The sequence below is a fragment of the Lissotriton helveticus genome, chromosome 10 (assembly GCF_964261635.1).
Source record: "Lissotriton helveticus chromosome 10, aLisHel1.1, whole genome shotgun sequence".
Classification (NCBI taxonomy): Eukaryota; Metazoa; Chordata; class Amphibia; order Caudata; family Salamandridae; genus Lissotriton; species Lissotriton helveticus.
Window position 1 is genome coordinate 862,259,759 of NC_136071.1, and position 19,145 is coordinate 862,278,903.

The following is a 19,145-nucleotide window of genomic DNA, read 5'->3' on the forward strand; positions in this document are numbered from 1 at the left end:
ACAAGACTACTCCATTCCTTTACGTGGGTGTTAGACCAGTCATCCTTTGGGTAGTCTTTCCTCAGACTTTTTTCAGTTTGCCTTCCGTTTTTGTGGATTCTTTGTGTTGGCCTTAGGACTCTGAGCCCTTTACCACTGCTAAACAATGCTAAAGTGCACGTGCCTCTCCCCTAAACATGATGACATGTGTTGTTTAACTGATTGGTATATTTGATGTACTGGTAAGTTCCTTGTAAAGTGGTATCCATATACCCAGGGCCTGTGCTTGAAATGCTACTGGTGGGCCGGCGGCAGCACTAATTGTGCCAACCACATAAATAGCCTTCAAAGCTGTCTCAGGCCTGCCCCTCCACTGCCTGTGTCTGCAGTTTACTGCCACTTCACACTTCTACTTGCTAGGCCTTAAACTCCACTTTTGTTGCATAGGTCAGCACTTAGGAAGGCCTGAAGTAGCCCTAAGGGCAGGGTTTCTTCCTAAGGGCTGGGTGTGTTGTAAGTAAAAAAGTAGGACATACACCTTTAGGTTTTGGATGTCCTGGTAGTGACAAACAACCTATTTCATTTTTCACTACTGTGACTCCTACTTCTCTCATTAGCTCACATTGGAAATTCCTTAATATACTTTTAAGCTGTACGTCCTGATCAGAGAGGAGTAGCGTTTTCAGGTTTCATATGCTTGAAATGGTAATGACAACTCCTCCTTAATGGTGACGTTGGATTTAACCTTCCTGTTTTAGAAATGCCACATTTACAAAGTGGACATTCATCTGCCCTTACTGCTCTGTGTGCCTGACAGTCTGTCTGCAATAAACATCTGGGTTGGGAGACAGCTGCCCATTGGGCATTCCCTCTAGGCAGCCACAACACAGGAAGGATAGGAGTGTCCGAGAACCCATCTACATACATCTGCATTCTGATGTCCTTGCCTGTGCAGGATGGAAGGGAGGGGCGAACACTTCACTTGAATAGGCCGCGTCCAGTCCCCAAACAAAGGACTGATTACCCCCACAGATAGCCTGGCAGACAGAACTAGGTTGAAAGGGATACTTGTGCAATTTAGCTAGCTGCTTTGAATTCACCCCCATATCAAAGGCAATTTTGGGTACAAATACTGGATCCCTGACCCCCTAAAACCAGACACTTCTGGATCTTGAATTGAACCTCTGTCAGAAGGACTGTTGTGCTGATTTAAGAACTCAACTAGACTGCTGAGCTGGAAGGACTGCTTTTCTGTTTGTTGCTATGCTGTTTTCTGACTCTGCTGAAGTAGAGCTGGGCTCTGCCTTCCCTTTAAGTGATCTCAAAGGGTTTGTTGACTTGCTTCCTGTTGCTTGAGACTCAAGGAAATCAAAGTCTCTACCCCTGCTCTTGTGCCGGGCTCACTGAAGTGGCCGAGAAACTTGCAACACGGATTTGAAAGCGTTTGCCGTTTGGATGCAACAGACCGGTGCATCAACCTGGTTGCAAGAGTAAAATCGGGGCATTGCATTGAACCAGGGCTTTGCCTCCTGAGATTGACTCATTGCACTGCGTATCGCCCCCGCGGCAGCTTGGTGAGGTTGCCGCATCGTGTCTGCATAGCAGAATCCAGCGCATCATCTCTAAATACCTCTCACTTCAGCACCCGTCTTCGGAACGGATACATCGCGTTCACGGCGAGGAGGGGATCGGTGCCTTTTGTTGACTGCCTCAGTCAACCATGAACCACATTTCTAACAGTGGTCTATGCATATTTCCTCATGTAATGCAACTGGTGCTCGTGTAAAGGGCTCGGATACCCGATAACTTAGGGTCTAGTTCCCGCTATATAAAACTCTGCAAAAAAAAAAAAAAAAAGGCCCATGGCATCAAATCACGGTCCCACTAGCACCACCCATGCTCTCTCTGTAGTCAGCCCAGATCACCACTTTTTGCTGCCTTATAGTACTCTAGTCGATCACCACCTAGGTTGAGCAAGGTGGATCACTCCGAAACCCTCCTCAGTGGCGTCTCCCACCCCCTAGGTTGAGTATGGTGGATCCCACAGAAACCCACTTCAATTAACATAGTTCTTGGGTCCATTCTGAGTGGCCTGAGACCAGGGGTTCAAGGCCCTGACCTCACCTTGCAGTCACCTTGATCAGAAATTGTAATCCTCCTACTCAACAATGCTGATCGAGGTGGAGAAAGCAGGAGCCAAATCATGCAAGATTCTCTACCCTCCGAATCTTTCTGAAATGTCATTAAAAAATACAAACACATTAGACTGGAAGAGTTTCTGGACACCATTTTCATTGATAAATGCTGCAGTGGGCGTTATGGGAAGCTTAAAACAGAAGTAAATATCTTCAATCGTGACACCAAGTCCTGGACTGATATTTTCCACAGCGAACTTAATTTAACATCATTAATGAAATATTCCCTGTGGCTGCAAATGTAGGATTGCTCTTTCCTCTCTATTCAATGGTACAATCACCATTTTCAGTTACATAAATGGAAAGATAATAATTTAGTCCACAGATGTAGGCCTGTCATTGTTTGACCACCTAGTCCCAAGTGCTTCTGAAGGCATTATCGCAAGTCTCCTCCACCACTCCAACTCATATGCTGTTCAAAGCGTACTCTAATATTTCTGCAAACAACTGCACCCTTGCTTCTCCATTATCCAGCACCCACAGACACTCATCACTTCTTCCTTCCTCTGCATTGCACCAGATCAATGGTACATGCCATTTCCGGACACAGAAAGACCTACTTACTGCAAGTTCCTAACACTTAAATCAGTCAATCAATTAAACCCTCTCCAGTTATCTCCCATACTCCCTCACACATCTCCTATACGGACTCGCAATCAGGGATTAGGAGACCTACACCCAATGGGATGTTCCTACTCAACCTACCATCTCAGTTAGCTAGAGACACTAAGGTTTGACTCTCCAGTGCCCCAACTTAGAACATGCCACACATCCTGATGCCACACAGTATATTGCACACCATTATTTGATACCTTTCCCCACCATCCTAAACCCGCATTGCCATGATCCATCACTCAAAGAAAATGCTCCATACATACAATACGCCCACCTCTCTATTCTTCCTACACAGTAATTGTACCAACTTACTTGAACGACCAGTCTCATCTCATGCTGCTCAGTCCTTACAACACTCAACTCCCTCAAAAGCCTCAAACTGCACTCCTTATCCTATTGATATTGAACCAAACACGCTATTGTATGAAATACTTTCCCACAACACCCTATAACCCTCCCTGATCAACCACACAAGTTTTTCTCCTACATGCGGACAGCCCATTTACAGATCTCCACTCCCCAAACAACCTATCTTTACCTACACACTGAGGTAACGGGTTTTTAGGAACCCGGTGGTGCCAGGGGATAACACCCGAAGACCTATGAGTTCTCCCTGTTCCGGACCACAGAAACACGGAGTCTTCTAGCTGAAGTGAGAGATCGAGTTTTATTGGCAGCTACCAAGTAACATGTGTCCTAGAAACACGACAACCCGGGGCGTGTATTTCTCAGGAGACTGTTCGTTTTTACAGAACCAGCTTTCTCCTTATATACAGAAATAATAGCTGCAGGCATGAATTCTTAAGTTTACGATATGGTTATACACATATTTCTACAATAATACAAAGAGCGAAGTCATGTAGGCCAACCCATATTTTAGACGTCCAGTTCGTGATAGATTACCCGGCCAGGCCCGGAACTCCCATCAGATATCGATGAAACCTCAATAAAGCAGGGCACCTCCTATTCATAAAACTGGCCATAAACAAGGAACATGGACAGGAGTGTGTGTGATGAAAACATGTTCTGTACGTAGTGAATGGTTTGTGGCATGTTATGTATTGATGCTATCTTATTCGGCCACTGGGTGAGGAGCTGCCCAAACAGGTTTGGCTGGAGGCAATGGAGTCAGTTGGGACAGGTCAGGGGGGAGTTAGAGAAGGTGGACGTGTCCTTTTAGATCAAGCTCGACCTTACTCAATTGACTTATCATGAGGGCAAGACGCAAGATGGATGCCGTTTTACAAAATGGAGTCTAAGGGGTCGGAACGGAAACTATGGTTTAGGGGTGTTGGCATCCCTCAATCATGACGCAAATGCATAGGGATGATGTCCTAATCATTATCGGTCCGTCGACACAAAATTCGTCCTGGTACGTTGATATTTTGTGGCACGGGTATTGGATCTCGATACCGGGATAACAGCAGGGTCCAGAATTTCAGAACCACAGACCCTCCTTTTGCCCTTATATAAGGCAATAACTCATGTTAATCTGAGTCCAAATCGGTATGAAGGTATTCGTGGAGATGCTGCTGTAGCATCATTCTGTTGCTCAGTTCGTCCCTGGACACAGGCTTCCTTACACATGGGGTAGCGCAGAGGCCACATAGTGCAGGAGCACACTGTACACACAGGCAGAACATAAACAGAAGCGCTAAGATCATTCCAACGAAGATCAGTGTTTTCCATCCCCAGGCAGTGATTAGTTCCCAGAACCACCCTAGCAGGGACCAATCCCCTTTTTCTACGTGAAGGGAACCAGATATTTTGTGTAGCTTAGAGATGGCCTGGTACACTGTCGGTGCATTATCAGGGATGAAAATGCAGCAACTGGATTGGATCACTCTACATACACCACCACGGTCTGCAAGTATGATATCTAGGGCAACCCGGTTCTGAAGGGTCATAAGTCGATCCGACTTAAGCTCAGATGTTAAGTTGCCGAGGGCTCCGGCCGTTTCGGTCACGGCGGATTCAACTATCCTCGATAACTGGCGAATGTTCCTGCTGTTCACCATAGGCCCCCAAAATGGCAGAAAACCCTTTGCGAAGTCGGCAAATTCCTGACCCGCAGTGTCGTCTTTACTCACGACACCCCTAGCTGTTCTGGTCCGATGGTAATCTGCCCTGGCCGTATAGGTGGGTGGCAGCAGAAATGAGATAAAACACGTGCCCGAGAAGTCAGGGGGCAACCATGTATAGGCTTGGTCATGGCAGACGAAATATGTACCTTTAGCTGCCAAGAATAGAGGGGAAGTTCGGGAAGCGAATACATATGTTTCCGTGCATATGCTCTTTCCCAATTGTGCTTTGGGATCCCTGCCGATACCTTGCAGACATAAGTGACCTCGGTGTGGCACTATCCAAACTGGGCGGGATTTCTTTGCTGTCTGGCCCTTACTCAAGGAAACTCCATATTTGGTTACGTTCCAGCGACTGTATGGAGTGAGTTCATCTTTGGGAATCCCTCGATATGTGTCAATATCCCTACTCATATTTCTTATCCCTGCCACTAGTGCCTTGTTGCTGGAATCGCTCTCAGTGGAACGGGGCGGGTATGGTTCTAGGGCGAACAGGAGCATCGTCTGAAAAGCCCACAGAGAACCATAATAACTGAATGGCAGGATTAAGTATGGGATACCCTTATCAGTTGTGTGCGGCATGAGTCCGCATATCCAACAGTTCGATGTGTTCATTATGGACTGGTGTTGGTGTAGGAGTTGGATGAATGAGTTATTTATAAATTCGAGTCTTCTGGCAGACTCGTGTTCAGGTAGAGGGTGAAAGGAGTGTGGAGAGATAGTAGGAGGAGGTGTTGGCCGAGTGTCATTTGCAAAGGTAACTTGAAATGTGAATAGAGTATAGCCAATCAAGAACATCGTTATGCTGCACAACATTAAAATACATATTATCAAAAACCTTTTTCTGGCCAGTACTGTGCATAATTGTCTTTCAAAGTTTGTGAATCTGGCAGGTCTCTCAACCCTCGGATACCCCATCCTCTAGTTGCTGCCCGCGGTGGTAGATTGATTCTGCCAGGGAATGCGCTCTGTTCAGTCCGGGGTAACTCCCTTGGACCAACCAGAACCGTAGACCTAAACGTCCCCAGCTGCACTCCCCAGACTTCAACCGCGACCCTAGCAGCCGAACCGGATGGCGGTTCGAAAACCAAAAATGAGCAAGTTCCCTGGGCGAGAGAGCTGGAAAATCAAAAATAGTTCTTGGGGGGTCGCATTAATTTGCTTTTGTTTTTCTTTCTTTCTTTATTAGTCTCTTTGTCTCGACCTTAGATTATATCGTTGTTTCCCAGGTACGGTGTGGTCTTCAAACAATGTCTCAGGTTCTGTAGTGTCCAACTGCATTGACGGCGGCACAAGTCCTTGTAAAATATAATCACTCTCCTTTCCGGTACCAGTTCCTTTCAAACGTGCATCGCTGAAAGGGATGAAGCGAGGTATGGACTCTGTCTCGGAGTCGGCAATTCCTTCCTTGACCCACCGGTCGTAGGGAAGGGGCAGAGGGACCCATTTACAATGGGTCCCGTGGATCCAGTTCTTCTTTCCTTCCACCCGTACAGCCGATCTCGTGGAAAGAAGGACAAGGTATGGTCCGGTCCACCTGGGCTGTTCGGTGTTCGTGCGCTGAAAATTCCGCACCAGCACCCAAGTGCCGGGGTCGATGGAGTGACCTGGATCATCAGAGGCTGGCGGAGAGGAACTGTGAACCTGTTGGTGTAAAACACGCAATTTAGTTGTTAATTCGCACAAATAGTCAAGCAGTACGGGGTGCTCTATTTCGCTGAGTTTCTTTGGCCTGGGCACGCCCCAGACGTTGGCTGGGCGGCCAAACACTATTTCATGGGGGCTAAGTCCTAATCTGGATTGGACGGTCATTCAGGTCGACAGGAGTGCTAGAGGCAAGGCGTCAGGCCATTTAAGACCTGTACTGGCTTGGATCTTGGCTAATTTGAGTTTTAACGTGCCATTGTAGCACTCCACTAATCCAGCTGATTGGGGGTGATTTGCAGCGTGGAATTTCTGGTGTATGCCTAGACACTCACACACTCTCCTCATCACACGTCCCACGAATTCACTTCCATTATCACTCCAAACGATTCTAGGCATACCGAATCTAGGGAAGAATTCCTTGACAAGGGCTTTGGCAGTTGACAAGGCGGTGTTGTCCTTAAGGGGGTACGCTTCCACCCACCTGGAGAAAGCGCAAACAACAACGAGCACATACTTCAGATTGTTGCACCTCTCCATGTGGATGAAATCGAGCTGCAAAACCTCGAACGGATACGTTGGAGGCGCAAAATGACCAGCTGGAGTTGGGGTTCCCCTACCGGGATTGTGCTTCAAACATACCATACAGTTTCTGACCACATTCTCTGCACATTTTGGGATATTACTGTTCTGCCATACTGGGGCCAATAGTTTACAGATTCCTTTCGTACTGATGTGTGCAATTCCATGGGCCATTGTTACTACTGCAAGTACATATGCGTTAGGTAATAGCCATCGCTGGTGTTCCGACAATTCGACCCAACAACCATTCGCATCTAATCTACCCTTGTTTTCTCTCCATTCATTCACCTCTTTCTCAGTGGCCTCAGCTTGTATAGTTTTCACGCTTTCAATGGTGTCCTCACACATCCCCACATCAGTAATCCATCTAGCGGGACCTACAACATACATCCGACTCATTGTGTTCCTTGCAGTCTCTTTCGCAACCTCGTCTGCAAATGCATTCCCGCGGCCAACATCGTCTTGAATTTTTCTGTGTGCACTGCATTTTACAATTGCAACTTGTAGTGGCAACGTCAGTGACTCGAGGAGCTCATTAACTAGCTGACCATGTTGTATCTTTGCACCATGCGACGTCAGGAACCCACGTTCACGCCACAACCTCCCAAAACTGTGAGCCACGCCAAAGGCGTATTGGCTGTCAGTGTACACATTCACTCGCTTTCCTTTCGCCAACACACATGCTCTTGTAAGCGCAATTAGCTCCGCGGCTTGTGCGGAATTGTGGGAAATGCGCGCGGTCTCTATGATGGTGTGTAATGTCGTTACGGCATATGCTGCAGTCGTATCACCATTCGGCAACTTGAAACATGAACCATCGACCCATAAAGCATCATTGCATTCAGGAAGGGGAGTGTCCTGTAAGTCTACTATCCCTTTGGTCTCTTCTTCTGTCCTAAAGCAGCAGTCATGTTTTTCAACCTCGTCTGTCTTTGCCGAGATGGGTAGTAGCGTAGCGGGGTTGAGTGTATCACACCTCTTTATGTGAATGTGACTCGCTAACAGTGTTAGTTCGTAACTGGATAGTCGAGCGCTAGTAAGATGTTGTGTCTTCGTCCTGTTTAGCAAAATGTCTACTGCATGTGGGACCATAACGATCAGAGTATTATTCATGACTAACCCAGCGGACTGTCGAATGCAGACAGCCGCTGCGGCGGTGGCCCTCAGACAACTTGGTAGTGCCTTAGCCACAGGATCTAGAGTTGCCGAAAAATACGCGCATGGGCGCTGTTTATCCCCAAAGTATTGTGTTAGGACTGATAATGCACAACCTTCCTTCTCATGGACATATAATGTAAAAGGCTTACTGTAGTTGGGGTTTCCCAACACAGGAGCCGAGCACAATGCATCACGCAACTCATGGAAACTTGTTTGACAATCTACAGACCAGGGCATAGGATTGGGTGTGTCTTTACAGAGTAGTGCCAGCAAGGGTTTAGCCAGTAGTGAGAAATTCGGTATCCATTGTCTACAGTATGATGTAATGCCCAAGAAAGCCCGAACCTCTCTCTGTGTCCTTGGGGCACTCAGCTCTGCAATTGCCTGTATTCTTTCTGGTGTCAGTCTCCTTCCCTCCTTCGATAAGATGTGACCTAGGTAGGTTACTTCTTGTCGACAAAATTGCAGTTTTGAGAGAGAGACTTTGTGCTTCATGTCACATAAGTGACGCAATAATGACAATGTAGCTCGCTTGCAAATTTCTCCAGTGTCTGCAGCGATCAGCAGATCGTCGACATACTGAATCATAGTTGACCCATCAGGCAGAACAATTGTGTCTAGTTGTGTTTTCAGGGCCTGACTGAATATTGATGGGCTTTCGCAGTAGCCTTGAGGAGCGCACTTGAAGCGGAAACTTCGTCCTCCTAAATTGAAACCAAAAATATCTCTACTCTCCTCAGCGATCGGGATGCTGAAGAAAGCGTTCTTCAGGTCAATCACCGAAAACCAAGTTGCTGAAGCTGGAACCATTGTCAATAAGGCAGTAATGTCGGGGACAACTGGAAACTGTGGAATAACCACCTTATTCACTTCTCTGAGGTCAATGACAAACCTGTACACAGGGGGCTGTGAAGGATCGGTTCGCTTTAAGACAGGCAAAACTGGACTGTTACAAACGTTGCCTGTTGTTTCTTCGATGACATCTTTCTCGATCAGATCATAAATAATCGTCAACAACGCCTTTTCGCATTCACTAGATATTTTGTATTGGGGAATACGTGGCAACCTAACGTTGGCTTTCAATGTTATGACATACGGTGCTATCTCCAAACGGCCTACATCATTGGAACCATTAGCCCAGAGTATATCCGGAAGAGATGACAATTCAGTTGGAATATTTTCCTTTGACAAATACATTTGAGAAATGACTTTCTTACCCAAGGTAAGTTGTACTCCCAAGGGAGAACAGTACAAAGTTGCCTATAACCTCTTTAGTAAATCCAAACCTAACAAATTTTCACCGCAACCTGTTGTAAGGATGAGGGGTGCTTCTAATTCGCAAGGGCCAACAGAAAGGGACATGGGACTAGAGATCGAGTTTCTAACAGGGGCGCCAGAGAAACCTACTGAAACATTCATTTCGCCAGACAAAGGTGCGCCAGGAAGTTTCGAGTGTATAATAGAACTTTTTGTAGCACCAGTATCCAGCAGAAATGGCTCGGACACTCCTGAAGTAATCACCTCGACATAAGGTCCATTCTGATCTACTGGAACTGAAACGACTCCCTCTCTTTGTCCATGGCTGTCCTAGCAATTATTGTCCTCATTCTTGTTTTCGGTGTAATAGTCGTCAGCATAGTACTGAGCTGACCTAGACGATGCATTATTCAGTTGGTCAAAGCTGTTCATGGAATTCTGAGGCAGAAAAGAAGTTGGATTCTGGGGGAAATTTCCACGGCCCCTACCCCTAGGAGCATGTTGAACACCACTACCCCTTAAACCTGAAACACCGTTTAAACGTCGCGCAAGAGCCGGACAATTACCTTTAAAGTGACCCTCTTCCTTGCAATATGCGCATTGATTCGGGCCATACGGAATACGCTGATGGGAAAACTCGTTTCCTTGCGCGTTTCTCGAATACTGCTGTGGTTGTTGATAATTAGGCTGACTAGCCGTATGAGGCGGATAGGCCTGCTGGAGAAGAACTTTAGTTTTTAAATCTTTCGTTTTTTTGTCTATTTTATCTAGCTCGTCTTTGCGCCTATTTTCATAGTACTGGGCTGTAGCTAAAATCTGTGCTGACGTAGAGACAGCCCAAGCACTCTCTGAATCTTTCAGCTTATTACACAGTTCAGGAAGCAGATTATGTACAAATTTGTCTACAAACAGTCTTTGACCACCCTCGGTAGCCATATCCTGACCACTATGATCTGTGAAAGTCTCCTCAAATCTCGTGAAAAAGTCAGACACATTCTCATCTTTCTTCTGCTTGCACGCAGACAGCTTGTCCCAATTTACGCGTAATTCAGGCATTAATGTTTTCATGTACGCGATAATCCTACCAGGAAGTTCGGCTATCAACGGCTCAGAACCACCGATTTGTCTAGCATCCATACCTGCAATATTAGCCCATGAGTCACCTAGTTCTTGATCATGATCCGTATGACGAATTTTACTCCATAAAGGATGTGGAACAACATTCCCAAACAACATGTCTACATCCGCTAAATTCATTATACATGAGCTGGCAGTCTGCGATAACTCCTTATAATACCCAGTCGGGTTTTTATGGGGATCGGGTAATGTCTGCTTGAGTGCTAAAACTTCGGATCTTTTCCAGGGGACATGTACCCACACACGCTGGAAATGTGGCAGAATTGGTGGGTTTACATTCGCATCACCTTCCCTCCAAACCGGAGGAACCTCTCTCATGGGGTACTGTCTTGCTTTTTTCCTACCCGATACGTCGTCTTCGTACAATGATCTAGAAGTATTTCCATTACTCCTATAAGAAAACAATAAATCTATTGCTTTCTCAACATCGGCCCTATAATCATACCTTCATGGAACTTAAAACGCGTACGCCATAGTTCGTTCATTTTGCGTTTGGGATCATTTGTCTCCAAATCTTCACACAGATATACACACATCTCTTCGAATACGTATCTCTGAGTGGGTGCATCCCATTGACGGAAAACTTCCATAACAGACTGAACATCATATCTAACAGTGTCCGTAATCCATTGGCGTGCTAGATCATTTAGCACTTCTCTTTCCTCGTAATCAGGCAGCTGACTACGTAACTGTCTACGTTCCGTTTTAGCGGTCGTTCTAGGCGACCCAAAGAAAGGTAAAAACAGACCAGTGACAGTACTTGCCATTCTCTGACTAATAGGAGGAGAAGCTTGCGGAGGTGCAGATGCGTCAGAAAAGACAGGCTGATGCAAAGAAGAAGTCGAAGCAATAGCAGAGGAAGTTGAAGCAGTGGCAGACGTAGTATCATAGGGAACAGTTGGAGCGGTAGGCAAAGTCGTAGAAGTAGATGGAGTATGTAGCAGAGGCGGCGGCCCTTGAGAAGGCTGCGCCGGAGAAGTAGGAACCAGCTGAAGAGTAGCTGGCGTTTGTGCAAGAGCTGTGTTTCGTGCGCCGGGGCGCGGTATAATAAAACGCTTTGGGGTTGCGGTAGCGTCTAACGCATACGGTGGCGGTGAGCTTAATAAGTGGGACATTAATGGACCTTTCTCGGATGTTTCCTCTTGACCTTGTCCCTTATGTGGTAACATTGGGTAGCATTTATCTACTGCTAGTTTCTTGCTCCTAAGCATTTGTTCGCTCTCTTGCTCTTCCTCGTTATCCCTGTATGCGACGGCAGCTTGCACCATCGACATACCCCTTTTATTCCTTTTTGCTAATTTTATTTCTTTCTGTTTGGCTTCTTTGCGCCACAAGCGAAAAGAGTCAAACATCGCCGGCCGGGCTTTTTTCTTGAACAATTTGACCTCGAGGTTATGTAATATTTCTGAGTCAAAACTACCATATTGGGGCCATTTTAAAACACCATCCTTGCGGGTGTATTTTATCCACACTTCATTATATGTTATAGGACCTACGCCGTGTTTTATATATAACTCATATGTTGGAGTTCCAATCGGAGGAACCAGACAAGAATCCTCTAATCGGGAGTCCTTACTACAACCAAGACAAAACAAGTTTCCAAATCTGCTAAAACAAGGCATCTTTGCTCACTAGTTTAGCTTCAAACTTCAAAGGATTATCAATTACGATATTTCTCGCGAATACACGAGTCCTTCGGCTTTGGGGCTTGCAAGTACCAAATCAAAACGTATCTCAAGGATACCAAAAACTAAGGATCAAACTAAGGACTTGGAGACGCTCCACTTCTACTTAACTGAAGTATTTGAAGATCGATGACGTCACTAGAAGACTCGTCTATCGTTTCGCTCTACCAAGGATCACTGGGTCCAAAACAGGGCGATAGTCAGGGCAGCAGTCCCTCGTAGCCGTCGGGACGCGGGGAACCTCGCAGCAAAGACCTTCGGAACCACGTCGACATACAGGGGTCGCTGAAGTGGCTGGCCGTCCTCTGGAATTTTCACACGAAGCTCCTCACGAACATCTGGCTTGGACCGTCGCCGCTTGATACCGCCCCGAGTTGGGCGCCAACTGAGGTAACGGGTTTTTAGGAACCCGGTGGTGCCAGGGGATAACACCCGAAGACCTCTGAGTTCTCCCTGTTCCGGACCACAGAAACACAGAGTCTTCTAGCTGAAGTCAGAGATCGAGTTTTATTCGCAGCTACCAAGTAACATGTGTCCTAGAAACACGACAACCCGGGGCGTGTATTTCTCAGGAGACTGTTCCTTTTTACAGAACCAGCTTTCTCCTTATATACAGAAATAATAGCTGCAGGCATGAATTCTTAAGTTTACGATATGGTTATACACATATTTCTACAATAATACAAAGAGCGAAGTCATGTAGGCCAACCCATATTTTAGACGTCCAGTTCGTGATAGATTACCCGGCCAGGCCCGGAACTCCCATCAGATATCGATGAAACCTCAATAAAGCAGGGCACCTCCTAGTCATAAAACTGGCCATAAACAAGGAACATGGACAGGAGTGTGTGTGATGAAAACATGTTCTGTACGTAGTGAATGGTTTGTGGCATGTTATGTATTGATGCTATCTTATTCGGCCACTGGGTGAGGAGCTGCCCAAACAGGTTTGGCTGGAGGCAATGGAGTCAGTTGGGACAGGTCAGGGGGGAGTCAGAGAAGGTGGACGTGTCCTTTTTGATCAAGCTCGACCTTACTCAATTGACTTATCATGAGGACAAGACGCAAGATGGATGCCGTTTTACAAAATGGAGTCTAAGGGGTCGGAACGGAAACTATGGTTTAGGGGTGTTGGCATCCCTCAATCATGACGCAAATGCATAGGGATGATGTCCTAATCATTATCGGTCCGTCGACACCAAATTCGTCCTGGTACGTTGATATTTTGTGGCACGGGTATTGGATCTCGATACCGGGATAACAGCAGGGTCCAGAATTTCAGAACCACAACACACATGAATGCCCAGTCATACCCAATGCCACCAAGACCCTACAACACTCAAATTCCCCTTGTTCACTCACACCTCCATCTCAAACGGTTCACATTTTAGATGCACTGGCCACAGTTTGCCACACAATCCTAATCCCCCTACACTACTCCCTGATGATGCTTCTACGTCCCCCCTATACCTCTCACTCACATACAACTTTCCCTTACCGATTCCCCATTATAAACATTAGTCTCTTCCATTACCCTTACTTTTCCCGTCTCTTCTCCCCTCGACCAAAAACACCAGACACACACAATACACCAACTCCCTCACTTCCCTTACCTCGCCCTGTCTTTGGCTAAGAAGCTACAACTGACACTACTGCCTCGTCGATGAAAACCTTGAGCTAATTACAGTGCCTCAATCGGATGAAACATTACCCGACTGAACATGCTATCCCAGAACCTCACAGTGAGTAACCATTTTACAATGGACTGCAACTCTTTAATAATATGAATGACAACTATCTTCCAATGACAAAAGTACTAGATAAACAGCATAGTTCCACCTTATAGCTCAGAATCCTCTATAACACAAACCTGATCTCCTCAAATCTAAACTTTTCAGGCTACCTGTTAATAGAGATCACCTAACTTCCAGTTTTCTCCTCTGTTATATTCTCCACTTCAACAGCTGACGTTTCACTATTCTAAGCAAACAAACCCAAGGAGCAATCATTCACCTGGTCCTAAAAGATCCTTATCTGATGTCTCCCAGACAGGCCTTACTTGCAAATTATGATGCATCTATGCACTCAAGCTATTCAACTCCAACTCTCTACACATCGCCAAACAATAGAGAATGCAGACAATCTCATTGATTAGGACCAAACATCAGTTCCACTCAAAGATGGCACTTGCCAACTGGAATATTATTACTGTTAGTACTAAACTCCCTGTTACTCACACTAAATCAGTCACCTCAATGCTGCTGGTGAGGAGCAAGCTGGAAATTGTATACACTATTTCACACTACAACCCTTAACTACAAACCCTCACTGCGACCAGATTTAATGATACAACACACAACATAATAGATCTTCTGCTTCCTCCAACATACTCCATCATCAGTACTGATGACGTAGGGAGGGTTGGGGCAGAGACATTGCAGCCATCTCAGAGATCTTAAAATGCAGAGAGAAATGCAATTGCTTATTTTCCTACTTTCAATGCCTGATTATGGGTCTAAACATACAACACAGTTCCTCTCTCAGATTAAATGTCATTTACTACATGCTGTGAGATGATGCTGCCTTTATCGAGGAATATATTGATCTCACAATGAAAATCGACAAAGATGTTTTCAGCGGCGGCCGGCACAGGTAAGCGCGTTGAGGTGAGGCAGGGGGAAGCCGAAAGACGACGGAATAGGTGTTATTTATCTATTAGAATACCCATTACGTCGTCAGGTGACCCCCACCCCCTCCTCCTCCCTGTCCCTACCCTCCCCCCTGCGTTTACCTGTGCCGGCCGCCGCTGGTTGTTTTCCTGGGAGACTTTTACCATCATTGGGGCATCCCAGAATACTCAGCAGTTAACCACTTTGTCTTGTTTCTTTCCGGACAAAGATCTGATCCAATATAGTGCAAAACCAACGAACACTAAAGCGCCCATACTAGACTTAATCTCCAAAGAAGTACTGCTCTCAGTGAGTGAGCCATTACCAGTAGATTGGTCTCCTATTATTCCTTTCACTATGCGGCTCTCGCATTTTGGGACGCTGGAACAAGTGAAAAAGTCAATAATAACCTGGCACTGTGACACTAAAAACATGGACATTAACATTATATGCAACACAACACAGAGATTATAAACGCCCGTCAGTCCCACCACGGACATCAATTACTTTTGACTCTCTCTCGGTCCTGCTTCATAAGCTCGCTCTACTTCAGAGGGAAAGAAAAGACCTCCCTGCTTCAAGAAATCTTTGTATGAGGAAAGAACAGCCCTGAGAATACAGGAAGAAAATGGAGACAATTGCCATTAATCTTGCATCTCCGAAATGCAAGAACTTCTTACTAAAGAAATATTTTCAGAGAGAAGTCAAATCACTTTTTTAAAATAATATATTTATTTGTTTTTTCGTTATTAAAACATTTCCAATTGGCAGAGTCCGTCAAAATGACAGTAGTATATAGCAGAAGCATTGCATCATGAAAGGAAGCATAAAGCAATAAATGGACATTGTATGTGGAAAAAGCAATGATCATAAATAATCAGCCGCTGAGTTACAGTAAATGTCAGAAGTGTACTGCTGCAAAATGGGGATAAAACTAAGAACGGGTGCGAAGGTGGGGCTGATGACCCAGGAGACAGCAGCAGGCCGTGTCATGCAATGGGGTTTTGCGGGGGGCGGCCGACCATCGGGAGGCCTGCCACCCCGGGGGTCTTTGGGGCCCGGAGGGAGGGGGGGGGGTTTAGGAGACCACGGGGCTCCGGGATTGGGTTTCTTGGGCTGGCGTCGGGTGGTTGGGCTCCTTTTGGGCTGGGGGCTTGGGCTGGTTGGGCTGGTGGCTATATTACCGGCCATTTTGGGGTTACTGACCACCATTTTGGTGGCAGTGACCCAGCAGTCAGAGGGGGCCCTGGTCGCGCGTTTTTGCCCTCCCTCCCTCTCTGTGATTTTGGTGGGGGTGGTGGGTTCTGAGGGAGCGGGGTTTTTCAGTATCCTTTTTCTGGGGGGTGTTTTTTGTGTCTGGGTCATTCATGGGACAGGCTTGGGGGGAAACGGGGGTTTGTTTCTCAGAGGAGTTTTATTGGGAGCACGGTGCATCGGGTACTGAAGTTGTGGGGTTTTCGTGTCGCTGAGGCAGGTGCAGGTGTGCAATACAAGAGGTGGCGCTTTCCTACAGATAAAGGGGACTAAGGGTAGGAGGCCTGGGCTTGTCTGACAAGGGGTGGGGATTGCAGAGGTCAAGGAATGTTTATTTCGGTAAGGAGGCATGTTACAGGTGGTATGTTGTGGTTATGTTTTGGGTGTGTTGTGTTATGTGAAATGAGGGGAAAATCATTTAGGGGAGGGGGTGGGGGGTTGGTTAGGTACTGCATATTTAGTGAGGTGTAGTTTTGTTCGGCACAGGCCAAGGCTTGTTTATTTAGGATGCACCTGCTTCCAATAAAGCGGCCTTTGTCACACTTTAGTACTTGTCTGTGGTCGTTTCCTCCCCCCCTGCCCTCCTGGGTGGGCCCCAAAGGGGAAATGTAGCAGCATGGGCGGATAGGCCAGTGGGATCACTGATACAAAGCGTGGGAATGTAGAAACAGGAATCAAGTGCAGGAATCCCCGTGGAGGCGGTGCTTCAAAGGGGTGGCGTGTGTAAGTCATGGGTAAAGATATTAATTTCCACTCCCTGTAGGAACTCTAGGAGAAGGGTAGCCCATTGGGGAGAGATAGGTCGTTTGAGCAAATGACAAACCTCTTCATAGTGGTGGGCATCTTCCTCAGCAGCTACCCGTTGGCTTCCCGCCCCAAGCCATAGTGTCACCAGCAGGGCCGTTGGAAAGCGCCTTTGGAGAGTGAGCCCACGCTTAGCAACGAAGAGTGCCAGGGACACAAAGCGGATGTATACCTTGTGTTGTTTGCTACGCCTGAAAGTACCCAAGAAGCACGTCTCCCCTGCGTGGCTATCATGTAATTCCGTGACTTCCTGCAGGGTAGTGAGTACCGACCACCATTAACAGTGCAGGACCATAGCATGTGTGTGGAATCCCCAACAGGTGCATGGCAACGCAGGCAGCACACCTGTGCATGAGGGAAGTAGCATTTCAACTGGGCTTGGTTAGATACGCTCTACCAAGTATAAAAAACTGAACATTTTTAAAACAGGAAATCTGGGAAGCCTGTTGGGGGAATCCTAATGCTTGCTCCCATTTCCTATCCTGCAGCACTCATTCAAAATCATACTCCCACCTCTGCCGGAGCGTGGCAAGGGGTACAACACTAGTACACGGATAGCTTTATACAGCCAAGTGATATGGTCAAATCACTTTAGGTCTCATCGACTCAGTAACGAAACGACCTAAACAATTTTTCGAACTGGTCAAAACTGCCAACAGCCCCTCCACATCCACGTCTCTCAAATTTGATGACCAAGCCTTCAAAGCAAAATCGCATTTGTGTCTGAACCACCATCCCAACCGGCAACTCTTTGACACAATCAAGAAGGAAGACTGTCTGAAAACCATCACAAAAACAAGCCATCAAACCATGTTGTGGACCCTATTCCTGGTAACCCAGCCAAATAATTTTCCTAGAGACTGCCTCAAGACCGGACAAGTTAATCCACTCCTCAAAAACTCCTATGGAGATAGGAATGACCTCAACAACTTTTGTCCTATCTGCAATCTCCCTTTCCTTGCAAACACTGAAATATGTGTACTAGATCAACTTACCAAACACGTCCAATTTAACATACTAGATGAACACCAATATGGATTCAATTAAGGGTGCAGCTTTGAAACAACACTGCTCCAGATAGTCAATTATCCACTTTGCAGCCTAGATTTATGCAACTCCTTTCTCCTGATTCTTCTGGACCTTTCAGCGTCCCAGGACACAGCAAACTCAGAAAATTAAATGCACATTGATGCCATGGTCCTTAAGTGATTCAAGTCATCTCATGGGCTAACTGCAGAGAATACAAATTGAGGATTCCTTCTCAAAATCATGGGTCCTGGCTCAAGGATCTATCCTACCCCTCACCTTATTCAACCTTTATATGGAACCACTTGGGAGTCCTAATAAGAAAATCAGGGATCTACTATCATCAGTATGCTGTGAGTACAGTTCAAGACTGGATGACTTCTCATCATTAACAACTGAAACCTTCCAATATTAAATTTCTCCTTACGTCATGACTTCCAATGCAATCCTGGATAGACACAATCCACCTACTTAACAATACATCCACAACTGTTGACAATACTAGATCCTTAAGAGTCATCCTCGGCATTCTTTCTTCATGCTGAATAAAGCTTTCCAATTGTTTATTCAGCGTTTGCATTCCTTCAACACACCTCTTGTTCCATCACTGGTGCTATCTAGAACTGCCTACTTTAACTCTCTCTGGACTGCTCTTCCCAAGAGTCATCTCTCCCATTTTAAATCGTTCTACATTCTGAAGCAGATTGTCTATGGGGCCAAAAGGAATAGACACATTTACCCAATCTGGTACCACTTGGCTGGATACTAATTAAAGGCAGAGCTATGTTCAAGACTGCTATTATCGCTAAAAAAAGGCCCTGGCTCACGGAATCCTGAAACATTGCTGATACAACCTCGGTTGTTTAAAAAACAATGATGTATGATGCAAACCTTCTCAGAAAGCGCAACCAGGGAATGGAATTCCTTACCCCTGAACCTACTCATTACTACCTCAAAAGTTATCTTTAAATCAGAGCTGAAAGTTCTTCTCTTTTGCAGAAGCTTGAGGTACCCTCAACTGCTTGGATCTACCTTTTTGGTTTGCACTGATCTGTGTGT

The 19,145-nt window shown here is 46.1% G+C and overlaps 1 protein-coding gene across 4 annotated transcripts in view; it reads right to left on the reverse strand.

Annotated features, from left to right (window-relative positions):
- The window catches only part of CPVL (carboxypeptidase vitellogenic like), a 799,647-nt gene that overhangs the window by 412,652 nt on the left and 367,850 nt on the right, over positions 1-19,145 (reverse strand). The window lies entirely within an intron of this gene.